This window comes from Pipistrellus kuhlii, unplaced genomic scaffold (genome assembly GCF_014108245.1).
Source record: "Pipistrellus kuhlii isolate mPipKuh1 unplaced genomic scaffold, mPipKuh1.p scaffold_m20_p_3, whole genome shotgun sequence".
In the NCBI taxonomy this organism is placed as follows: domain Eukaryota; kingdom Metazoa; phylum Chordata; class Mammalia; order Chiroptera; family Vespertilionidae; genus Pipistrellus; species Pipistrellus kuhlii.
This window is the reverse complement of record NW_023425529.1, coordinates 59,629,504-59,656,559: the sequence shown is the minus strand read 5'-3', so window position 1 is coordinate 59,656,559 and position 27,056 is coordinate 59,629,504. Positions and strand designations below refer to the sequence as shown.

The 27,056-nt window shown below is 39.9% G+C and overlaps 1 long non-coding RNA gene across 1 annotated transcript; it reads left to right on the top strand.

Annotated features, from left to right (window-relative positions):
* The first annotated feature begins 2,063 nt into the window (after positions 1 to 2,063).
* LOC118730187 lies at positions 2,064 to 26,941 on the top strand. Its single transcript, XR_004991389.2, has 4 exons — positions 2,064 to 2,305; positions 4,122 to 4,197; positions 25,166 to 25,216; positions 26,481 to 26,941. It is a non-coding gene; the product is annotated as an uncharacterized LOC118730187 (long non-coding RNA).
* Positions 26,942 to 27,056: the final 115 nt, after the last annotated feature.

The following is a 27,056-nucleotide window of genomic DNA, read 5'->3' as shown; positions in this document are numbered from 1 at the left end:
CTTTTTTAAACACGCACGAAAGCATAAAACTTGGGCAACCCCCAATAGTATAGGGTAAAAACTTTGGGGTGACTTTTAAGGAAATTTTGGTTGATTTGATTGATAGAACAGCTGCTCTTTATGGATTTCATCAACTCAAGTGATTTCATCAGCAACTGTAGCCTTTCTTTCTTCTCTGGACTTTTGACCTATGATGATCATCAATTTAAGATCAAGGCACATGATCCAGCATCATTGTTCTGGGATTTATTTTAGAAAGAAAATAAATCAAGAAATGAGGAGTGAGGTCCAAATTAACAAGGAGCATCCTATAGAAGAGATCAGTGGGACATTTATGTGATTGAACTAGGGTTGAAATGATTTACAAATGATATGTGTAAGTCTGTTGTGGTGTATTTTAGTCTCTTGTGTTGGAATGGAAGTACCATCACTTTTAAGTTTAATAAACAATGAAGTAAAATGTCATGGCATTATATGTTGATTTCTTTAAGTGCTCAATAGACATAACTTTTTTTTGATATTTTTTTCATAACTTTTCATAAGGGATTACTACATGATAAGCTTGGTATTCATATGTGGCTTGTGGAAGCATTATCATGACTTCTAATCTAGCCTCATGCTTTCTGTGGCATGAATTGCAATCTCTACATATAGTGGCTATAAAAACAAGATGGATCAAAAAGACCATTACTAACTATACTTGAAAATGAACTCTTACTATAAGAAAAAATGTAAAAGGAGAAATGCAAAATTATTTACTTGAAACTTATCATTTTAATCATGTCTCCTGTCTATAATGCTATCAGCAAGGAGATCTGTTCAGATAATTTTAAATTTGGGTTAGGCACTTAATAAAGTAAGCTTTAAGGTAACTACAGAATTAGAGAAGAGACATTCCACCATAAATCTGAAAAAAATATTAATTTCAGATCTTCTAGATGCTCGGAAGTTTTCAGACAATATTGTTTCTGAAGCATAGAGGCACCATGCCACTGTTATCCTGTTTAAAAGTGAATGAAACTTGCCCTGGCTGGGTGGCTCAGTTGGTTGGAGCATTTTCTCATACACACACAGAAAAAAAAAAAAAAAAAAAAAAAAAAGTTGTGAGTTGGATTCCTGGTAACAAGTGGCAGCCATCTGTAAGCTAGAAAGAGAGGTCTCCCCAGAATGGATAGCTGGAACCTTGATCTTGCCTTCCAGCCTCCAAAGTGAGAGAAAATAAACCCTGTTATTTAAGCCACTCATTCTGGTATTTTGTTAAGGCAGCCTGACCTGACTAATTACAACCTTGTTTCTTTTATCATCTGGGGGATCTCTGTGCCAGTTTTGTCAACTGTAAAAACAGTCTAGTCACGTCTAACCCCCAGGGCAGTTGTAAGGATTAAAGGGAAAAAATAGATATAAAAGTTGCTTGTAATAGAGGCACAAACACAATCAATTTCATCTTACCTCTCCTCCCAACCCCCCCAGCCCTGTTCCAAGGTTGGATATCTCCAGAAATGACAGCTAATTTCATGTTTGGACACCTCTTGGCTTTTTAAAATCCCTTTTGATTATGTCATTTGTGATCTTATATATGTTGGCATTATGAGAGGAAGTGTTAGGGGATCAAAAAAACCAACCCTGTCTTATCTGCTCTTTTTCTAATCTTACTTGAAAAATCAAGCTCGGGTGTCAGAGGAGCATCGGCACGCCTGCTGCGTTGGTGAAGCTGGGCTGGCAAAGACAACCTGAGGTGGCACCTCTACAGAACCCCCATGCCCAGTTGGACCTACCTAACCACTGGGTCACAAGTGCAACAGAAACCCCTGCCCCGCTCAGGGACCAGAGGCGGTCCCAGGAACTGACTAGAGGTACCCTCTCTGTAGGGAGACCCCGAGGAAGGGTCGAAGGGCAGGCTGAGCGTGCTCAGTTCTCTCTCCCAGATTTACTAGTCAGATAAATCACTTCTTCTCCCTACGTGAGGAGGGCAGAGTGGGCGAAAAGGAAGGCGAGGCAAGTAACTTCAAAACCATTGACACCTGGGAGTACAGGTCCCCACGTGGAAACATTAGCAGAAAGAGAAAAGGTTCCCTCAACCGTAACTTCAGTTGTCAAAAATAAAATGTGACTTAAACGTTGAAGGAGAATGCGAAGGCCGGGCCTGTGCTGACATGTTGTAACGTTAAGTCATAAAGGGAAACCTGAAACTGTAAGGGAGTACACCCAGCCACTCGGGGTCGGGGTCCGACCTCAGCAAACACAGGTAGCAGGGAGGGAGATCACACAGCGGAGGGAATTAGAAGCAGATTGAGCTGACAGACAGGTAAGATTTGTACGCAAGTCTATGAGGAGGGGAGAGTCTGTATTTCAACTTCTGATAAATGCTACTAAGAAAATGATATTTTGTCAATATTACAATGCATGTATGCAGGAAAGTCTGGAAGAAGCAACCTTCACCAAATAGGAGTCGGGAAAAAGAAGAAAAGTGGAGGTGGAGATATTTTTTTTGTTTTAAGTAAACAAAGATGAAAGGGAACTTCTTAAAAATGAAAAGCAAAAATGTAAGGAAAGGCCATCTTCTGGCTAGAGCAGCTGTTTTTATATCTGCGGAAGAGATGGTGTAGGCATTTCAAAGAAAAAATAAATAAGGGGAAATTCAGTGCAAGCTACAAGGAAGCATGCCAACAACTAAAGGAAATGAGGCTAAAAGAAAATACAAATTTTGCCTTGGCCCATTTTGCTCAGTGGGTAGAGCATTGGCCTGCTGACTGAAGGGTTGCTGCAGGTTCAGTTCCGGTCAAGGGCATGTGCCTGGGTTGTGGGCTTGTGAGGCAACCAATGGATGTATCTCTCTCACATTGATGTTTCTCTCTGTGTGTGTTGTCCCTGTCCCTTCCACTCTTTCCCAAAATCAGAGGAGAAATATCCTCAGGTGGAGATTAATAAAACTAACAAAAAAGAAAGTAGAATGGCTTATAAAAATTTGAAATGAGTTTTTCTTTCCTCTGACCCATTATGTGCTTTTTCATGGTTAAGATCATTTGATTCGCCTTAGTCCTTTACTGTTGGGAATTGTCAAGTTATTAATTTGTCACATGATCATTGCTATTAAAAACGAATATGCAAAAGCCCTACTGTCTACCGAATTTTGTATTATTTTCATCTGATCTAAGTTGTCATCAGTCATAAAATGTCATATTATTTTACAAACCACGAAGGAAAAAATGCTGCCAATTGAACTCAGACTTCCTAGCAGATTATAAGATCCTTCCAGATCTTAGAAATGGTGACATGTGAAAATATGCATTTTAAAACTGATAAAATATAATATATTATTTTCTTATCATTTACCAGAAGTTGAAATGAACTTACTTATTTGCTGCATCTAATTTCAGTCTCTTTCCCTTGGAATCTCAGCCTCATGAAGGCAGGCACTTCGCCTTCACAGCTGTATTTCTGTCTCGGATAGTGTGCGCACATAATGGGGAATACTGCTGGATGTCTGGCTCTTCTTGCCAAAGGTTGGTGATGAATGCAGAGTATAAAGAGAAGTTGGGGCTTATTTGATACCATTCAGTCACTCATTCAAGGGGTATTCTTCCTAAATGAACCTTCCTACTCAAAAATGTTTTAGGTCCCCCCTCAGCAGTTAGAATAACCCCCATCGCCACCAGCACCACACACACTCAGTTATGGCACTTGGTTTATCCCTCCGTTTAATCTGGGGTGATAGTCCAGCTTGGGTGAATAATGAAACCATTGTGCATAGTTGAAATACCTCAAGGCTTCCCCTAGGAAGGTGCCACATTGAAGAATAACAACATCTCTCAGTAATCCAATCAAGAGCCAAGTTTTCTCCTCGGGTAGGAGCAGGTTACAGTTTCTTTTGATGGGCACCAGATGAAAGAATTGGCTTATATGTAGAGGCCATGCATATGAAAAATATGAATCTCTAACACCAGAAATCACATACAGGGTGGTGAGTGGCTTTCACTAGGGGTGGGTGGAATGCAGCCATGAAGGCTGGTGGAGAAACAGCTGATCTGGGTCTCCAATTACAGGGCGAGGCGGGTGAATCACACAGTATTTAGATCTCTCTCTCTCTCTCTCTCTCTCTCTCTTTCTCTCTCTTAATGTAGGTAATGAAAGAAGAGCAAGCTCTAAGTGCATAAGATGCCATTCCATGGATCATGTTTGTCTTACTGTGCATCACTGGTAAGATGGTCTTGTACAAAGTGATGGAAGAATTGATTTCTATTAATACTATTCTGAATTATTTTTATTTATGATACTATGTATTATTCCTCATAACAATGTTACCTGGTACTTCCAGAATTTTTAAAAATAATGCTTTACATTTCTTCTTTTAAAATATATTTTACTGATTTTTTTTACAGAGCGGAAGGGAGAGGGATAGAGAGTCAGAAACATTGATGTGAGAGAAACATCGATCAGCTGCCTCCTGCACACCCCCAACTGGGTACATGGCCTTGACTGGAATCGAACCTGGGACCTTTCAGTCTACAGACTGACGCTCTATCCACTGAGCCAAACCGGTTAGGGCTAATGCTTTACATTTCTACATTGCTGCACTTTATCATGCTCCTGAAGTAAATAATATATCATAGAAATTTTTTTAAATTTATTTTTATTTTTTTAAAATATATTTTATTGATTTTCCACAGAGAGGAAGGAAGAGGGATAGAGAGCTAGAAACATCGATGAGAGAGAAATATCGACCAGCTGCCTCCTGCATACCCCCTACTGGGGATGTGCAAGCAACCAATGTACATGCCCTTGACCGGAATCGAACCTGGGACTTTTCAGTCCACAGACCGATGCTCTATCCACTGAGCCAAACCGGTTTCAGCATGGCCTCTAACTTTAAAACACCCAGCTTCAATAATTGGCCTACCACCTACTGGCTATGAAATTTTAGAAGAATTACTTATCTTCTCTGTGCTTCAGTTTTGTTTTTATCTTTAAGGTGAGGATAAAACATTAATGCCTCCAGTTGTCGTAAGGATTAAGTTGGATAAGATTAAGAGTAATGTCATCTCTCTGGATATCAGAGTCCTTAGGAGGAAAATCGTGTCTCTAAGGATCCTCGCAGCTGTTTTGTTGCTGTGTTCATCCTTTAGTTCCTGGGACCCTGAGGAGCCATGTGCTACCCTGATAGTTGGAAAGCCACAATGTACATGAGAGAGAGCTTCAGACCAAAGCCTATCCTGACCAGGTGAGTTCAGTCCCTGAGCCAAGGGCTAGGTCCAACAATCATCCATTTTTCATGTGAAATACTTCTCCAGTGTATGTTCATAGTACTATTATCATCACAATGTATTTATTGCGTGCCATCCATCGATGCAGGGCTGTGTGGAACACACACCAGACACGACTGTCCCCCAAGGAAATGGAAATGGAATTCAGATGCTCACGATTCATGAGATAACAGGAAAGAGGCTCACGGTGTGCGAACACGGTTTGTGATGAGATCAGCCTTGGAAGGCTCAGCTAAAGGAAGCGCTCCGTAGGAGAGACGCGGGGAGAGGGTGCTTTGGCACTAAAGGAGCAGGACGTGGTTCCAGGTAGAGGGAGCATCGCGAAGGTCAGCAGCAAAGGAAGTAAGGGATGGGGGGAGCGGTGCAGACAACACCAGGATCATGTCAGTCGTCAGAAAGGAGCCTGATGGGAGGAGCAGGAGGAGAACAAACCAGGGAGTTGAGAGCTGCACATTGGTTGCCATGTTCTGTTTATCCTGGGACAGACGGAAAGAATATGTCCTGCCTTGTGAAGCGAAGTGGCTCCACACAGCATCCTAGCCCAGGAGAGGAAAGTCACGTCACATCTGTACCGGTTTTTCATCTCAGTTCAGTTTTGTTTGTTCAAGTTAATGAACATGATGTGCTATTGTTATGCAGTGATGCCAGAAAAAGTTTCACCAGAGACTTCAAAAATGTTTTTGGTGCTGTGCCCATTTCGTGTGGTTTCACTTTCCCCAGCTTCTCTCCTCCCTTCCCGCTAGCGCTCCCTTCCCCCGCAAAGCCCTTCTCTGATATTGATGGATTAGTATCATGTGATTGGAAGGATATTTGGAAAGGATTCAGCTAAACAAGCAAACCAGCCCCCAAAAGATAAGTGATGGAAAAAATCTAAGGATGAATGGAGTTAGTATCATTTGTATGGCAGAAGACATATCTGTAGGATCATCCAATAGAAACACATAATTAATAGCTCCTCAAATTCATAGCTGGAGTTGATGAATGAGGAAGAATACACCTCCATCTGGGAATAATTAATAGTAATTTATAAACTCCTTTCAGAAAAGGAACCATGTCTTCACCTTCTTCAGTCAGTCTCCTGGGTGCCATAGAACCTGTTTTGTCCATCCAGCCTTTCAGAATTTATTAAGTACTAGGTATTGTGTGAAGGCATTTGGAGATACCAAAGAAAAATAAGGCATCCTTACCCTCATAGAACTGAAAACTTCGGGGAAGGGGGTTAAATAAGATAGAATATAATATCTCCCCTCAACAGGGTAAAATCAGAGCTCTGAGCTTATTGGTGGGCGGAATATATCACTCAGGATTCCCAATACCCAAGGGACAGAAAATCTACTCAAACAGGCTTAAAATATAAATGGGAATTTACTGGCTCTCTCAACTGCAAAGTGAAGAGTGTTCCTACATTTAGGCTGGTCAGGTGCTCAAAAGAGCTATCAAGAATCTGTCTTTCTTCACTATTCTGGCACTATCACCTCTGAGTTGGTATAATCTTAAGACAGGACCTATCTTTGTTGTGGCAAAGATAAGCAGCGGCAGCTCTATATTTATGCTATACCACCAAGGAACAGAAATAGAAAAAGAAATCCTCTTCCCAAGAATTCCAGCAAATGAATGGAGTTAGTATCATTTGTATGGCAGAAGACATATCTGTAGGATCATTCAATAGAAGCACATAATTGAAACTCTTGGGGCTTCCTCTTGTTGGGTCAACTTTGGTTAAGTGCCTAACCATGAGCTAATTATTGTTGCTGGACAGGTGGAGTAGACTTATTAATAACCATGTACTTGAAAGCATGGATGGCTCATTTACTGTTTCCCTGGAGTCCCAAAGGTGGAGTCAGACATTCAAGTCACAAGATTTATAGTGAGGAAGGAATATATTTTTCCAAAAGAAAATCAGGGTTATTAGGATAGGAGGGTATGAATGTGGGCACCTGAAAGCAACAGTGCTTTGAAGGTGGCCCAGACAGTTGGTGGTAATCTATGAAGAAAACTTGTGATCCTCAAAAGATGGTTGGGTTTGAGAGGTAGAGATGAGGGCTGGGGCACACACACTACATAATGCTTCCACTTGCGTATGAAAAAGCTTGGTCCCATGGGCATACCTAACTGCAGAGGATTGCTAAGCAGTGAATTTCCTATCAATGCCATAACAGCACACTTGAAGGAGAAAATAAGTTTCTTTTTCTTCATTGATTAAGGTATTACATATGTGTCCTTATCACCCCATTGCCCCCCACTCTCTTACTCATGCCCTCACCCCTGTTGTCTGTGTCCATTGGTTAGACTTATATGCAATAGGTTTTGATGAACAGCTATTAGCTCCCAATAGAAGGAGCAATTTGCTTAGTCAGGGAGGTATCAGTGGGCTGCACAGAGGAGGTGATGGTTGAGGTGAAGTCTGAAGGAATAGTAGGAATAAAACCAGGAGAAGAAAGATGGAGAAGTGTATGTGTGTTTTAGCTTTGAGCTGAAGAGGCAATGATCCAGGAAGAAGTACTTGCATAAATACAGGTGTGTATGGAAGAATTTACACCAAAATGTTAACATTGTCACTTCAGGGCTTAGAACAGGAAGAAGAGAACAGGGAAATTACTGTTTTGTTTTTCTTCCTGTGACAATATCACTTGACACAAGGAACTGTCATTTCTTTTGTAATATTTTAGCCTCATCAAATAGAATAAGAGATTTGCAGAAAGTGACATCTAATAAAATAGAATGTTGGATCTGAAAGAGAAGTTGGGCATCATTTCTAGAAGCTCAGTGAGACTATGTAACTTTCTTAATTCTCATAACAAATAAATAAACACTTAGATTAGAATCCAAGTTACATGATTTAAAAAGCTACTGGTTTGGCTTAGTGGATAGAGCATCAGCCTGCGGACTGAAGGGTCCCAGGTTCGATTCCAGTCAAGGGCACATGCCTGGGTTGTGGGCTTGATCCCCATTAGGGGATGTGCAGGAGGCAGCTAATCAATAATTCTCTCTCATCATTGATGATTCTATCTCTCTTTCCCTCTCCCTTCCTTTCTGAAATCAATATACAATATATATTATATATTAAAAGTATGAGGCATATAATTGTTTCCACACATCATTTTTATTCTCTCCACTTTTTCTTTGTGTGAACAGTGGCTATTTGTTGAACAGGTACTGAATGCCTGGTGTCATGGGACACCTTGGAAATATAGTAATGAACATGGCATTTGTAGGCTCTGGACTCAGTTTCATTCTAGCTCTAAATCATTCATTTATGCCTGCCATGTATTGAAGATGATATAAGCAACACATACTAGCAAGCTATCTGTTTTCATGAACATGATTATTAGCAAGCATTACATTTGAAACCATGTAATTCTGTTTCCTGGTTATCCAGTGTCAGGGTAGTAACTTTGCTGCTATCGTTTCATTCACTTTGATTCTATGTTGTTACCGTCATAATAAGAAAGAAGCAAAGGGAAGGCCAGGCATTATAAGCGAGGCCATCTGGGCAGCTTCAGCAGAGAGCTGCCCCTTTATGCTCCACAGGGAACCACTGGGGAAGGGTCCAGACAAGGGAAAGAGGAGTGCATGCCCAGTAAAGTCGGGGTGATGTAGAGAAGGTGCTTGTTTGCCAGTCTAACCTGGGAACGAAGATCGTGGGCTAGAGAGGCAGGGCCACTGCAAGTGCTGGAAATCCTGAAGGCTTCACTGGGTAAGGTCTTAGTTATAACCCTGAGGCAAAGGGTTTTTACTCTCTTGTTCCTCTTGCACTCCTACTTCTTGCTTGCTCCATGACCCACACTCGTCTGCCCTGTGGCCCAAGCAGTTGCCTGGCCCGTAGTCACGGGAACCCTGCACAGAATGGACTGCACTTGGAAACACAAGCCGTGCTAGTCAGATGCTGGACTGGACTGGCTTTTGTTATGGAGTGAAGACGCCAGGCAGTGACCTTAATTCTAGCTCTGCTGAAGACAACATGGGACTTTTCCCATGGCGGGACAGAGGGGGTGAGACCTTGGAGGGGAACTCCCTTAATGTTACATCAATAAACCTTTCCAGGGTACCTCATCCTCCTGTGGGGGCCTCAGGCAATTCTTCATTCCACAGCACCCTACAAAGCCCACTTCCACCAGCAAAAGGTAGGGATGCAGAGGGGATAATGTGGTAGGTAGCAACAATGTGATCATTTAATGACAACTACATCACCTTAAATTATCCATCTTTCGGTCACTTTAGGTGACCAATACTGGAAACAGTATCAGTTCTAAACTAGAAAGAAGGAAACCAGAAGTTTGGGGTTTCCAAGTTAAGTCCTTGTGGTGATGTCCTCTCCAGAGACAAATGTCTGCTAGCCTTCTATCAGGATGTTTTAACTATCCTAATATATAAAAACCCTTGGTCATAACGACCAGTAATGACCAGAGGCTAATAAACGGGAAGTCTGTGCTGGCCCCGCCCCCAAGCAAGTATTATAGTAAGGGATAACTAGGCAGGCAGGGAGAGGGGTTAGGGGGATCAGGTAGGCAAACTAGCAGTGAGGGGTGATCAGGTAGGCAGGCAGCCCCTTGTCAGACTGGCCCTCAGCCCAAGCAAACAGTTAGGGGCAATCAGGCAGGCAGGCAAAATGGTTAGGGGTGATCAGGTAGGTAGACCATCAGTTAGGGGTGATCAGGTAGGCAGACCAGTGATTAGGGGATATCAGCTAGGCAGACCAGTGGTTAGGGGAGATCAGGTAGGCAGACCAGTGGTTAGGGGATATCAGCTAGGCAGACCAGTGGTTAGGGGAGATCAGGTAGGCAGATGGCCCCTCGCAGGGCCAGCCCCACCCCACAGAAAAGAAAGAGGAAGGCCCAGGCCAGTCAAGCCACTGAAACCCAGCCTATCACCTGCAGAGGGAGACCACCAGTGGCAGGGGAGGGGGAGCAGCATCTCACAGATAGCAAGCAGTGGCAGTGGCAAGGGTGGGGCCAGCTGCCTACAGCCCTGGGAAGGAAAGCCCTGATAGGCCCTGATTTCAAGCCAGGCCTAGGGATCCTACCCAAGGGGTCCCAGATTGTGAGAGGGTGTAGGCCAGGCTGAGGGACTCCCCCCTGCTCGGAGTGCATGAATTTTCATGTACTGGGCCTCTAGTTTATTATAAGTAAACAAACACTACAGGAGAGACATAAACTCAAACTTTATTATGACCTATGACTTTGTAAGATAGTTTGACATTTCCTCAAAGCTTTATTTGAAATACCAAGGACATGAAAGGCTTATTCAGGTACAAGATAGGAAAATTAAAATAGAATGGTGGGAAGTTGATTATTCAGACGCTCTCTCCTAAAATAAGCTTGCATTTAAATTGGGTGGATAAGGTTAGGGGTTTTTTTGTTTTTTGTTTTTTTTGTTTTTTTCATTTCTAACTCAGTGCTAGAAAAAAAAATAGATTTGAGACCAGATTTATAAAGAGCCAACTTAACTTTAAAATTGCTTAGTTCTATCGTTGAACACTTGTCCTCCACCATGAGCTAAGGCATGATAGTAAATTATACTGTACTTGATAGGTCTTTGAGCTTTCTAGCTGAAATTTACTGTGATGTAAAAACATAAGGACACAAATCTAAGCTTCATTGGTCAGAAGGTTTTTGTATGGTTTTTGGTCCAATTTCATAATTTACTTTTATGATGCAAAAGACACAGCATAATAATCTGTTTCTCTGATTATTTCTTGGCATCAATGAATACTTTTGTTTTCTCAAAAACAATCCTATCAGTCAATAAAAAAATTGGCCCTAAATGCAGTTCTGTACATCTGGCTTCTCTCCTCCCAATGAGTTATACCTTCATAGAATTTAAAAATAAATGTATACCGTATTTGAGAGTAACTTCCAGGTTCATTTGGCAATAACTACTATGTCTTCATATGTTGAAGAAACAAGAGAAGGTAGAGGGGTAATGAAAAAATAGGTCTGTCTGCAACCAATTAATCAATTAATTCCACAAATATTTATTGAGTACCTGCTATGTAACACACTGCCCTAGGTACTGGTAATTTAAAAGTGAAGATAGATATCTCTACTTTAATAAAACTGAGACTCAGGCATGACTATTATTAGTCTCACAAATATGATATTTATTTGCCATTAAGTATGATCCACTATGATGGAAAGTTATAAGGTGTTCGGAGATCGTAAACAGAAAGGCTTAATCTGGTCTGGGGAATCCAGGAAGACTTTCTCCACGGGAAAGTGACAATTAACCCAGAAATATTGATGGAAACTCATGAAAGGAAGAGGTCCAAAGAGAGGGAACAGGCTGCCCACAGGACTAGAGGCAGAGCAAGAGGCATTTGAGGTGCTAACAGGTAATTATCTTCTTTATGACTCTAGTTCCCCACTTTCTCATGAAATCCATTTTCATCCATCCAGTTATCAATTTGACATCTCCACCTGGATGTCTGATAGACAGCTCCAACTCACCAAGTATGAAACAGGGCTCTTGATTTTCTCCACAAACTTGCTCTTTCGCCAGTGTCTGCCATCTCAACATTACCATGTACTTAGTTGCTCAGACCTCCACACCTTGAAAATTCAGCTCTTCCTTTTGTCCTCACATCCACATTCAAATCCTTTTGGATGTACATTGAAAATATCCCTTAGTACAGCTCTTTTGCAGCAGGTCTGCCATAACTGTCTCTGCCTAACCCCTATCCTCTTCCACTTGGGACAATGCAAACACTTCCTGTCTTTTCTCTCTGTATCTGCTTTTGCATTGTCTCAGTCTGTTCTGCAAACAGTAACCAACGTGTAGTTTTAAAGCATGGGTCAGATCCTGAGACTCCCTGCTCAGTAGCCTGCAAGGGCTTCCTATGACATTTGCATTCCAACGCTCTCCTGCTATCCTACCTTACCTGGCTTCTGTCTGCATTTGTCACCACGTTATGACTCGATCTCCTTCCTTCATCTGTCCCCTCCCCAGCAGTCAGTCATTTAAAAAAAATACATATATATATATATATATATATATATATATATATATTCAAATATATATATATATTATTGATTTTTTACAGAGAAGAAGGGAGAGGGATAGAGAGTTAGAAACATTGATCAGCTGCCTCCTGCACACCCCCTACTGGGGATGTGCACGCAACCAAGGTACATGACCTTGACCGGAATCGAACCTGGGACCTTTCAGTCCACAGGCCGATGCTCTATCCACTGAGCCAAACCAGTTAGGGCAAGTCATCTTGTTCTTCACAAGGTACAATTCCTGTCCCAAGCTCCTCCTTTCATGTTCTTCCCCTGTTCTGTGCATGGCTTGCTTCTTCCCATCTCTTATGTTTCTGTTCAAGTCTCTTTCTCAGAGAGGCCTGTCCCAGCAACCTAACTGAAACAGTACCCTCTCTGCCTCTGCAAACTCTCGCCTGTTTTCTTTTTCTTTATAACATTTATTTCTGCCTGACATTATATTACAGATTCCATGTTCATTTGTTCTATTGAGGGCATGGCCCTTATCCCTTTGGCATATTTTTATGGTACCTGAATGAATATTTGTGGAATGAATTAATGAAATGCAACATGGCTGGTTATGGTAAATGAAGAAAGAAGTTGTACAAAATGAGTCAGGGAAATTAAGTGTTTTTAAAATATTCAGAGACTTGCAGGCCATCCTAAAAAGGTTGGCGTTTTTCCGAGGATAAATATTTTAAGAAGGAGCAGTGATTCAATCTGACTTACATTTTTAAAAATTTCCAGTGAAATTGTCTGTGAACTTGAATGTTTTCTGGACCTCAAGAATAGGTTCAATGAACCTGCCACTTATGAATGCAGTTTTAGCTGCTTTGTATAACTGTGTTGAACTCAAATCATTTGTGTGTGATTAAAAATGACACTCTTTACTTGGAAGAGTAACCTGATATTATACAATTTTTACTCTAGAGAGGCAATAACTTATATATGACTTTGAGGATGAAACATTCTTTTAAATTAATTAAAATTGTATAATTGTATGATGGAAGATGCTGACGACGCCTCAGCATACCAGCAGACAGCAGCTGCGGGTTGCTGAAGGATGCCCAGGACAAAACCAGAGTTGGGCGGACCTGCATTACCACCATTTGTCCACCAACCAGATCTGAAATACCATGGCTGGCATGTACACATAAGGAACTATCTGGCATTGAAATTGGGACTCAAAAAAGCTGTTGGCCCAGAAAGGAACTCACTACAGACTGATTCATTTGCCTCCCAGCATAACCATTAGTGCTTGTTGCAGTTTAGGTTCTTACAAGGGTATTTCTTGGATCACATGATCTCACACATCTAGAGGAAATAATGAACAACATAAACAGACCCAGAGAAAGAGAACCAGCGATCAGACTCTTAAACCTCAGAGGGAAAGTAAGGGAGGGTAGGGGTAAGGGGAAGAGATCAACCAAAGGACTTGTGTGCATACATATGGGCCTAGCCAGTGGCCATGGACAACGGGGGTTGGGGGGGGGCATATCTAGGAAGGGGTTTGGGATGGGAATGGGAGGATAAGGACAATTATATAAGACCATATCAATAAAATAAACTTAAAAAAACTATGTTCAGGAGGAAGCCCTGAAATTGTAAGACTTTGCAAAACAGCAGGTGTTGCTAGAGTACAGAGAACACACAGGAGCTCATTGTGAACTGAGGCTAGAAATGTAGTTGGTAGCTAGACCATGTGTCTCACAGACTATAATAAAGACTTCCGTTTTTATTTTATTTTTTTAAAAAGAAGTATGATATTTGACTCCTTACACACTTCCCAATCACTTTCCAGAAAGTATGTGATAATTTATACTTACCTTAGAATGATAATGTTATTCTTCTCACCATCAGATATTACTTTCAATGCCCAAATGTTAACTTGAAAACAATAAGTTACACTGCATAAATTTTATATATGTCTAACCACTGTGCTGTATATCTGAAATAAATATACTTTTGAATGTCAGCTGTTATTGAAAAATAAAAACTGTTAAAACAAAAAACAAAACAAAAAAATTGTATGATTGCCAAGCAAAATACACTTTCTTATACTTTTAAAAATATATATTTTGTTGATTTTTTACAGAGAGGAAGGGAGAGGGATAGAGAATTAGAAACATTGATGAGAGAGAAACATCAATCAGCTGCCTCCTGCACACCTTCTACTGGGGATGTGCCTGCAACCAAGGTACAAGCCCCTGACCGGAATCGAACCTTGGTCCCTTCAGTCCGCAGGCCGACATTATATACACTGAGCTAAATCGGCCAGGCTTTCTTATACTTTTACAAATGGTAAGCCTTGTTAGACTTAGTTCACTTTTGTCCTTATGAAGATAGCAAAGGAAATAGAATGCCTATTTTGAGTTAGAGGGTGAAAAAGAAAAAGCATTTAGAGTTTTTTTGAATGGAGTCTGAACTATAGCCTAGCTCGTCATTTTTTTCACATTTTATTTATGGACTACTAACATTTCCAAAGATATTCCGAAGTGTTTTATATAAATGGGATTCTTCTGCCAGACACGTTTCAGAAAGAATTGATTAAATGAAACTAAGTGTCTTTAATTCAGGATTTCCAGAGCCTGTAATTCGCTAATGTGCACCCGGAATCCCCAGCGTGGGGACAGTGGGGACATGGAATGCAGCATGTCCCTGCCCCCTCACACCCCCTCTTCACAGAACACCTCTTCTGCAGAATATGGTTTGGGAACTGCTGATGGCCTGAGGCACAAAGAACTTTTAAATATATATTCAATATATATCACTCATATGGCGCTAGCAGGGTGACTTCCTGGGTACAGACCGGCGCATTTCTGCAGGGCCCAGCTCTCCGAAGGAGCCCTGCATTTGGTTCAATGCGCTGATGGCAACGTCTTGGAACTTTTCAAATGAGTTTTCTATCTTTGAGCTAGGGTTTTGTAGATAAGGCCAAAGGGACAGTGGAGCATGCGCAGCAGGAGTGGAGGCTTTGCACGGAGCAGTGGTGAACTCATAAGAGCTTCCAGGCCAGCGTGTCCATGGAGCGGTTGGCCAGGTTCCTGAATGCGCACGCACTGGGGCAGCACCTCAGGACACCCCAGGACACCCCAGGACACCGGGGCCTCCAGCGGGGAGCTGAGGGTGGGGTCTGGGTCCACATTGATGGTGTCCTCCAGTGCATCAGCTGGGTGGCTGCAGCACCCTGGCTCCCTGGAGAGAGGAGGGCTCCACATGGGGGCAGCCCTGGGACCTGGTGGGAGGCCGGCTTGCCTGTCATTCCCAGGGCCAGTCTCCATCCATCCTGTGGCGGCTGCGTGAATATTAGCTTTCAGGCCTGAGCGCTGGGACAGGCAATAAGTTATTCAGTGACAATTACATAAAAGTGTACACATGGCTAGCCCAATGAAGCATATCAGGGAGTTGCCAGACTTAAAAGATTTTAGAACCTCTGGTTTTGAAAACTGCAACACTGCAAAGCAAATACTAGTACTGTGTCCATAGACTTAGAAGCCAATTTAAAGATCAAAGGACCAATTTAAAGATCATCACATCACAGTTGTGGTAAAACAACACAATTTTCATATAAAACTTTGGATAAACCAATTACTATAAGGAAGATGATTTTGAAAATTCCTTGTAATTGAAAATGCAGTGATAGAATGCAGAAAGAGGCACTTTGAACTATATACAAATCACAAAGCCACATTTGGTTTCTTATACAAACTCCATAAGAAATGCCAAAGGAAACATAAAATTGCTATTGTATACATTTACATTTACAACTAAATTTACACTTACTTGAAATTGATTTGTGAGGAGAATTAAGTCTTTCTGGAACATTATACCCACAAGCATCATTAGCTCTAAGTGTACTAAAATTTATATTTTGAAACGATTTATCTGAAATTTATTCCAATGTTGTCATAGTCTATAAAGTATTCTTAGCAGCTTTAGTAGCAGTTGCATGAGCAGAAAGATCCTTGCAAACTTAAAATTTATCAAGTTATTTGTGATATTATATTTGCCAAGGGTAATGGCTATCACATTCAATTATATCGATTAAAAATGAAGTTGCTGAGGGAGTTCAATCAGGGAAAAAAGGAAACATATGTAAAACTTGAGACAATACAAAAATAATAATAATGTATCTATAGATTTGGGGAGATTTCAGATATACAATCATGTCATCTATGATTAATGACAACTTTATATCTTCCTTTCCAATCCTTATATTCACTGTATCTTTTGCCTTCAATAAACTGTTGAGGGAAAAACAATGAAGTTGTTAAAAGTATAATTTGAATAATCTCATAAATAATTTTCAGCAATCCAAGGCAAAAAATGTATACAATCAATTGGCATATAATATAGACTACTATTTTTATGTTATAAAGTTATAACATCAAATGGTTTTGGGAGAATTTATAATTTTATGCTCATACTCATATCACTATTACTTTTATAATGTTTTATAAATATTAACTTATTTTTAAAGAAAAAATTGGTGTTTTGTACTTTTTTCCTGCTTTCTGACCAATGGGTCTCCCATTTTCATGTTGCACAGGGCCTGGCAAATTATGATGCCAGGCCTGGATACTGGGCATGAAATGATAAAGTTGTCCACGATATTGTTTCTTGAGGTGTGTTTGGGATAGTTCATAGGAAGTGTAAGGGTGTGGATGAATGCATATTTTTTTAGTTTGCATTCTGTAGGGAAAGATACATTTTCCAAATAAGCTGTACAATTCTTCCCACTTTCATAGCAGGCAGAGAACCTATAAGGCAATATAGGCTAGTAGCAGAGAACATCAACGATACAAAGGAAAGTTTACGCAGTTAGCCTTGTCCATAGAATTCTCAGCAGTTGGTTTCCTTTAAGAATTTAGAAAACTCAAAGTCAATTCTTGACAGGGAGTCTCCAATACGTCAAAGGAATTTCCCTAAATGGGAAGAGACATTCCTTGGATGCATCTTTGGTTACTTCCAAAGTGTTAAGCTTGAGAACTTTCAAGGTGTTTCCCTTAAGCTTGAGTACAGGCGAGGTGGGATTTTTATTATGTTTTTGTGACCGGTTATGTGTGTGGTGTTGCATGTGTGGCAATGGTGATTGGGGTCGTGATGACATAGGTGGCATTCGGGAGGAATGACTTGCTTAGGGAGGTAAGAGGACATCATGGTACAAAGGACCTAAGATGCCATGTTAAGGATTTTCACCTTTTTATAGTTAATTGAATGGTCTATAATTCTAGAAGCTAAAAGCACTATTTTTTACCCCAATAATCTTTCTGCTGCTACTGTGACATGGGATAGTTTCCCACAGCATATTTCAACAATAGTTTACTAAAGAGAGCTGTTAATCGATGATGTCATTTTTGTAAATTGGGAGGTATGATGAAAATTATAGTTTCCTTACTTTGGGAAGCATTTTCACAGGCCATTTCCCATAGGAAAAATTGTCTGTGTCTTTGTTCTAAGAAAGTTTCATGATTTCATGTGATGCTTTATGGCTTACTTCACTCACATTTGATATATTGATATTAATAAAGTGCTTTGAGCAGGCAACCAGAGCGAGAACACAATGTAACAATGGGCCTGGGTCGATAAGAGGGAAAATGCTGTGATCATGATTTATACTGATAAATGTTTTCCTGGATATGATGTAATAGATCATATACTAGACTCTGGTAAACTTTACCGATAAGCCTTGTTTCTAATGTGACCAAATGTCGAATTTAAAAATCCAGATATAAGGACCAAGATCTGTAACCAAAGACATTTTAACAAATTTAGAGCCATTCCTAAAAATGTAAAGACCCCTCAAATCTTCAAAAATTATTAGATCTACTTTTTTAGTACAATGCATACTAAAACATAACTGAAGAATGCAGTGTGACTTTTTCAGAGCTTAAACATTCCATTTTAAATACTTATGTAATTCTTGGCCAAGAACCATTTACTTTTTTTTTTTTTTTTCATTTTCAGCACTAGCAATTAGCTTTCTTTTTAAGACCATGTTCCACCAAGAAACAATACTTTATTACTTGTCCAGAAATGTTAAATAAATAATGATGTGTAGTACAAGAGAGACAGACTTAAATGCTTATAAAACTCAGATAGTTGACATAAATGAAAACAAGAAAACCATTTTCAAAAAATGCAGATTCATATGATTGTTCTTTTACTATAAGAAACATAAAGATTCAAGTGTGACAATAAAAGGCCACCAATCCTGGTTTCATCAGAGGAATAACAGGGAGTGATAAGAAGAGCAAAAAATAAATAAATAAATAAATAAATAAATAAATAAATAAAATAAAATAAATAAATAAATAAAGAGGGGGGGAATCTAGCTAATTCTTGTCATATAGAAATTTTTAGAGAGAAGCTACAAACGTTTTTTCTTTAAAAAATTTTTTTAAACATAGGACTTCTCTCAGTTTTTAATGTTGGCTAGATTTATAAATGCCATGTAGACCACACACAATATGTCATTAGGCTGATTAACCCCAGAGGCAGCCAATTGTGAAGTCCTTTTTATTTTATTTTAGTTTTTTTCTACCTTTTAAAAGTGAATTTATTGGAGTGACATTTGTTAATAAAATTATATAGGTTTCAAGTGTTCAATTCTATAATACATCATCTGTGTACTGTATTGTGTGTTTACCACTCCAACTCAAGTCTCCTTCCATCACCATTTATGCCCCATTTGCCCTCTCCTACCTCCCCACACTCTTCTTCCCCTCTGGTGATCACCATACTGTTGTATTTTATTGATGGAGTAATATTTTGGTAACTTTTACATGAATTTTGAGATTATAAAATAGAAAACTAATGAAATTGTACTACTGACCTTTGGAAATGTAGAGAAAAACTGATCACAATGAGTTTTGATGAGAGCAGGCTTTTTTATTAATTGCCTAGAGCCTTAGAGAATTATTTAGCCATTGCCTACTCTGTTATGTCGCTGCTTTGTGGAGCTGGGCGGGGGGGGGGGGGGGGGGGGGAGAGGGAAGGGTGTCACAGTGGGCAGAAGTATCCTGTGGCTTTTCTATATTTTCTTCCCACAGAAGGAGTAAATCTTGCTATGATCTCTGTAATGAACAGGCAATTTCTAGTCTGGTAACTTTAGGCAAGCAATCTTCCATTCTGCTAATTTTATGGTGACTTGTTTCATTTCATAAAAAGAAAAGTTTTTAAATAGTTCAAATGTATTGAACCCTTGCTATGTTACTGCTCTTACTAGGTACTTACATATATCCTGTTGAATCTACATAAAATTGCCAAAATCATTGAAAAATCTCCACTTTTCCACTAGAGAAAAATGACCCTCATGGGAAAATTTATGTGACTGAGCCATGATTTGAACCCAGTTTTTCCTGACACCAAAACCTGGGTTCTTTACATCAGACACTGACATCTCTTCATTTGCTTTTATTGAGATCAATCCCCTCCTTATTGGATGTGGGAGCTGCCATTTTTGGATGGCATGAGTGTCAATTAGCATATTCCCTCTTTATTAGATACTCTATTTGAGGCCCTGAGTATTATAAAAATGGGCAAAATCACCAGAAAAAAAGTATACTGTGAAGTTTCCTAAGGGAAGGAAACATCACTCTCTAAAGTTCTAGAAGGAAATCCCATTTATTTGGATGCATGAATTCTGGGAAAGATCCATGATTCTGAATTACCATCTATGTGCTGATAACACCTGATTTTATCTTTAGCTCTCAACATCTCTATTGAGCTTTAGTCTTGAAGTCTATTGCCAATTTGGCATACTCATTTGGATGTGTAATAAGGCACTTCAAACATTACAAATCCAAAACAGGTTTTTCCTCCCAAATTGGCTCCTCAATTAGTCTTCCATCTCCTGAGAAATGATGCAACCATCTACCCCATACCATAAAGTCATCCTGAGTCTTCTCTACCCCCACCTACCAGCTCTAATTCATTAGCAGTCTTGTGACTTTACCTCCAAAATATAACCCAAATCTGTTAGTTTCTCTCCATCTTCACCATATCACCATAGTCCAAGCCATCATTATCTCTTGCCTTGACTCTCACCTTAGCTTGCCAACTGGTCTCTCTACTTTCATTCCTGCTCCCCTGTTACCTATTTTCCATCCATAGACAAAAAGATTTTCTATCTAAGGATGGTGATTGAAGGATAAGTATTTTTGTTCATTCGAGGAAATAATCTTACCAAAGATCATATAGTGATAAGATGCAATTGAGACTACAATCTAAATTATTTCATTCTGAATTTTATGCTCCTCTACTACACCTAGTATTTTCTAAATCATGTTGTCCAGCAGCAAATTTGTGCTAGTCCATGTTCCACTTGGATAATTATAACTTCAATATATTGAGCACCAAACAACCAAATGACTGGTCTCCTGGTCATTCGGTAGCTATGATGCACACTGACCACCAGGGGGCAGATGCTCAACACAGGAGCTGCCCTCACTGATGGTCAATGTGCTTCCACAGTGGGAGTGCTGCTCAGCTGATCCATGGGCCAGGCTCACTGCTAGAGAGTGCAGCAGCACAAGCCTCTTCCGTCTCCACAGCAGCACTATCAAGTGGTGGCAGTGACAGGCACAGTGGAGTCAGATTAAGCAGGAGTGGTGCAGCACCCAGCCCAGGTACAGGCTTCTCCTCATCCCTCAGGGGATGCTGGACTGCCAGTTTTGGCCCAATCTCCACAGGACAGATTGCAAGAGGGCACTGGCCAGGCTAAGGGACCCCATCAGTGCATAAATCCATGCACCGGGACTCTAGTTTATACAATAGATAAGTAAACTGGACTCAGGAAAGTTAGTTGAGTTCCTAAGTTCAAAGTCGAATAAACTAGCAAGAAAGCTAGATGACTTTATACCAAATTTCATTCTGCACTCTGCTGCAAGGTTGAGATACTACCTGCACATCTGATAGAACTATGTTTATTATCCAGGACTGGCCTTCACGCGGGTGGAGAAATGACACAAATCTCCATGCACACAGAATGATTCCAAGATTTTGAAAACTATTGCAAGTCTTAAGGAGATTCTGTGGGGGTAAAAAAGGCCCCAGCTGTAAGCATCTGTGTTAGAAGTCTGTCTCCACAAGATAGCAGGGTTTGGGACAAAGTCTCAATTAGGGCATTGACTGAGTGAAATACAGAAGCAACTAGATTGGTGAGGCTGGGCAGGCATTGCCATTAAGAGATGATTGGCCAAAGGAAGCAGGGGAGCACACTTCATCTACTCCCCCCCCCCCATTTTTTTTATTCATTTATTATCTGTGTACATAATTTAACATTGCCCCCCCCCTCATACATACCCTCCCTCCCCAGAGTTTTGTGTCCATTGGTTGTACTTATATGCATGTATACAAGTCCTTCAGTTGATCTATTATCTTCCTCAGATCTCCCTACCCTACCTGCTGTAATTTGACAGTCTGCTTGTTGCTTTACTGTCTTTATATCTGTGTTTTGGTTCATCAGTTTATAATGTTTTTTATTATCCATAAATGAGTGAGGTCATGTGGTGTTTCTCTTTCATTGACTGGCTTATTTCACTCAGCATGATGTTCTCCAATTCCATCCAGGTTGCTGCAAATGATGAGAATTCCTTCTTTTTTATGGCAGCATAGTATTCCATTGTGTAGATGTACCATAGTTTTTTGATCCAATCATCTGTTGATGGGCACCTAGGCTGTTTCCAAATTCTAGCTATTGTAGATTGTGCTGCTATGAACATAGGGGTGCATATATCCTTTCTGATTGGTGTTTCTAGTTTCTGGGATATATTCCTAGGAGTGGGATTACTGGGTCAAATGGGAGTTCCATTTTCAGTTTTTTGAGGAAACTCCACACTGTTCTCCACAGTGGTTGCACCAGTCTGCATTCCCACCAGCAGTGCACGAGGGTTCCTTTTTCTCCACAACCTCGCCAACACTTGTCGTTTGTTGAGTTGTTGATGTTGGCCATTCTGACAGGTGTGAGATGGTACCGCATTGTTGTTTTGATTTGCATCTTTCAGATAATTAGTGACTTTGAGCATGTTTTCATGTGCCTTTTGGCCTTCCTTCTGTCTTCTTTTGAAAATAATAGGTCCATTGCCCATTTTTTAATTGGATCAACTCATTTTCCTTTTATTTAGTTGTATAAGCTGTTTGTAGATGTTGGAGATTAAACCTTAATCAATGGTAACATTGCAAATATGTTCTCCCACACAGTGGGCTTTTTTGTTGTTTTGTTGATGGTTTCTTTTGCTGTAAAAAAGCTTTTTATTTTGATGTAGTCCCATTTTTTAATTTTCTCTTTAGCTTCCATTGCCCTAGGGACAGTATCAGTGAAGTTCTTTTGGCATATGTCTGAGATTTTGCTGCCTGTGGATGCTTCTCATATTTTTATGGTTTCCCGTCTGATGTTTAAGTCCTGTATCCATTTTGAGTTTATTTTTGTGTATGGTGTAAGTTGGTGATCTAGTTTCATTCTTTTGCATTAGAGCAGCTTCTGGAAAAAACAAGATAAAATGGAAACTATTCATCTACTTTTTAATGCTTGTCTTAGGCTCGGTGCTGAGTCAGTGGTAACAACCACCCAGATGTACAGTTTATAAAACATATTTTTCCAACACTTTTTTATGCAGCAGAGATGATTCCATTTTTAACAGTGTAACTCTCATTTTTTTAGATGATAAAATTAAAATTTAGAAAGATTAAATTAGCAATGCAAGGCCTGTGGGTTGCTGAGACAGTGCTTGAACCTGGTGTCTTGATGGCAAAGTCATTGGCTCTTTTCATTATACAAGGCTGCTCCTCAAAGGATGAGCACCAGGTACTGGGAATGGAAAGGAAAGGAAACCATGAGCCTGGTTGCACATAAGTAGCAGATTCCACCCTATCCTTTGATTTTGCTCATTCATGAGCCCATTATGAAAATGACCGCTCCAGTATTAGCTTGGTTTGTGAGTAAACACTAAACCTCAAAATACACTTCCTTGTAATCAGTTTATACTAATCTAATATGATGCTAAATTGCTCATAAAATTTAAATATATCCAGGGAGCCTGAAATTTGACCAAAGTTTCCCAGGATTTTTATTGCATATTCATAAAATTTTACAAGCCCATGTGATTTGTGACCTCTGACTAAGTCTCTCTGCAAAGGACACTGAATTAATTAGAGCTATTTTCAAAAATTGCAATCCCAGTAAAACTGAAATTAAAATGAGTGAAGTGCAAGCCTCTCACGTGACTGACAGCAGCACCAGTCAAAGCCATGGCAGGGCTAGGGTGACGATGAGGAATCTCCATCGGTGTGGAAACCATCAAGACTCCTTTCTTCCCTGGAGAGTGGACACGTGATTAAAAATAGAAAATAATTATTGTTCTGTAGTTTTGGAAAGAAAGTTCCGCAGGCACAGGCAGCTGGAAGAATTAACTACAGGGGAAGGCAACCTGCAATTTGTGAGGCAGCGTCCTCCTGGCTTCCACCGCAGGATGGATTGGGCACCGGATGAAGAGCACAGCATATGCAGTGGCAGCAGGGAGTTCTTTTAATCTCTCAGATTGTCATTATGTTAGCAGAAGGCAAGAATGATTTTAGCAAAACATGATCTGAATTGTGAACCCCACACTGAAATGAAGCTTACTACCTCGATGACGCAATCCCCTCCACCCCTGCCATAGAAAACACTTTTTATTTAAGCATATGTGCTTATTTTTTTATGTATGTACAGTCTACTTACTTCCAGGAAGGATTCTTATACAACCTACTTCAATCTAAAGAGAAAGTAAACTAAGATGCAAGGCAAATTAAATTTGGGGGTGAGTGTGTGAACAAAGTATCTAATAAACATATCCAGAAGAATTCTAAATCTTTATATTTTTAATGCAAAACTAAGAGAGCTGAATAACAATATCAGAATGTTCTCTGATTCAAAATCTACAAACCCATTATTTTTTAAATCTGTCATAATTCAATAATCAAATCATCACCTTTCAAATTGAAGGGCCTTTTCATGTTTTATTTGAAGCTTTTAGTTTAGTTATGCTCTGTAATGCTAACTGTTAACGTTCACAAAATTCATGCTTTCCTCGTTTCTCTGGCATATTGCTAGACTTCATTTTCCAAAGTTCCTGTCTCTAGGTTGGCTGAGGTGAATAGTTCTTGACAATAGAATGTGAACAGAAGTGATGTTTGCCATCTGAATTAAGATATTTCAGAGCAGCCATTTGTCTTCTCTAACCCTGGTCTTCTTTTCCATCCACAAGCTGAATCCCTACAGGCCCTTGAGCAGTGGTCTCAAAATGGGGTCCCTAGACCAGTTGCTGCAGATCACTTGAGAAGTTCTTCAAAATGCATGTGCTTAGTACCACCCAGACCTACTAAGTAGGTGGGGCCCAGCAATCTACACATTAACAAGCTCTCCAGGTGATTCTGATGCACACGAGAGCTTAAGAACTTCTGTTCTAGACAAGCCATGGCTCGCAAGCCACATGTGGCTCTTTGGCCCCTTAAATGTGGCTCTTCCACAAAATACCACGTGCAGGCATGCACATACAGTGTGATTGAAACTTCATGGCCCATGAGTAGAAGTTGGATTTCGGCCTAGGCGAGTCTATTTTGAAGAAGTGGTTCTAATGCTGAGCCACACTCAAGGGGCCAAAGAGTCACATGTGGCTCACGAGCTGCAGTTTGCCAACCAATGTTCTAGACAACAATGGGGCCATAGGCTGAAAGAATCCTGGGTCTCTGGATGACTGCCTGGAGCAGAGATTCCTTTCTTGTTTCCCTTCCTACCTAATTGGACCATGACCTAAGACAAATTTGTATTTCATTAAAGCCCTGAGACCTTCAGGTTGCTTTCTAAGCATTAGCCTAGCTTGACTGCTTTGTTTCTCCTTTTTTATTACTTCGCTTGATGAATGTGACAATGTTCTGCTTTTATCCTAGTCACCACAAGTCCTGTGTGGAATGATGAAGAAGGAATAAACCAAGCACCTGGTAAATGTTGCTGTTCCATTTTATCCCACCTTGAATTTTCATACACTGTTTCCTCTCCCTAGATTATTACGTGCTGCTTCCCGTACAAATGTCTACTCATTCTTCAAGTATCTCTATATCAATAAAATCTTCTAGAACACTTCATATGATATGGGAAATACCTTTTTACATATTCTTACAAAATTTCCTGGCACATAAGGACTTGAGGTTCTTTACTATGAGATAAGCTTGTCAAGTACCCACATTGTGGCATAAAATTATAGTATGACACTTCTTATACTATACAATTGATAATTTAAAATTTACCCACATTTTTCTGATAAGTTTTCTTTCTTTGGGACTTAGGCTTTTCTCCCACTCTAAACATGTATTTACACTGAATATGTGTCTTAGTTCTGTCCAGAGTTCTTTCCCAATATTTTCCTAATTATTAGAAAATTATAAGTTATTAGAATTTTTATTAGGCTTATTAGAAATGTTTTAATTGGTTTCACATTGTAAAGTCGTGACCCTGAGTGGTCTGCTAGCACGCTGGCACATGGAAAAAGTCTGTCTGTTGTGGGAAAGAAAGAAGCAAACACTCTGAGACAATTGTGTCACTTCTGAAAATATCTAGCCCCAGGGTCCAGTCATTCATGAATTTGGATTCACATCTCTGTGGTTTGGATACTTCCATCAATAAATTTTCTTATTTTGCTTTAGATAGTTTGACATGAGTTTCTATCACTGGCTTTCAAAAGCTTCCATCTGCGATGAATATGAAATCAATTAGTTCATTTCTAAAAATGAATGTGTTGCAATAGACTTTGGGAGTATTGCAAAAGAAGGGAGCAGAAAGACTTAGGAAAGCATGATGCAATGAAAAATAGATTATTTCAGAGCAGCAGTGAGAGATAGTATAGAAAAATGTGGCTGCTATATGGTTATATCAGTTGTTAAAACACTGAAATAATTCTGTGCAAGCTAGAAGACAGCCATTTCTTTGAGCCCCACAGTGCTCCAACACCATAGGTATCTTGGCCCCAGCTCATGACTCTCTGATCACCCCATGCTTTAGCAAAGGAGGGGAAAAGATCAGCTTCTATTTTGATTGTCTGGTGCCCTTGCCAACTGGTTGTGAAGTAATCTGAAATCCATGGATATATACCTTCCGTGCTGTATGGATCACAGTGGGTTTCATTTATTAGTTTACTTGTCTCTTTTCCTTTCCTCATTGTCACTAGTCTAAGGATAAGAACTATATTATATTTGTTATTTTCTCCAGTGTCTAATCTGAGTGGAGTCTTAAAGTTGGAAAGAAATGAAAAGATGGCCAGGACCTAGCACCTACATTTCTGGCTGTTTGACACTTATTAACTGGAAGGAAGACATTCATCATTGGGCAGGAGGCAATCCAGTGCTGAGCTTAGAACCCAGATTCTTAAGTTAGCCTGCTTGACTTCAAATCCTAGTTTGTGTCTCATACAAACTGAGTGCTCTTGGGTAAATTACTTAATCTGGCTGTGCCTTAGTTTCCTCATTTGTTGAGTGGGGATAGTAACAGGACCTATCACATAGTGATGATATGATTATTAAATGACAACACAAATAAAGCATTTAGAATGGTGCCTGGCATATGGGAAGCAATCAATGTGTATTAACTATAGTTATTATTAGTGCTTTATGAAGACATGAGAACAACTCCTGGCAATAGTCACTGTATTACTCTCAACCAGTATTACATAAGCAATCATAGTTTCCCACATATAAATAGGCATTTCACATGAAGAGGTAGTGTGGTCAATTTTGGTTGAGAAATGCTGAATTAATCAATATTAAATAAAGAGTGCTGCTGGATACA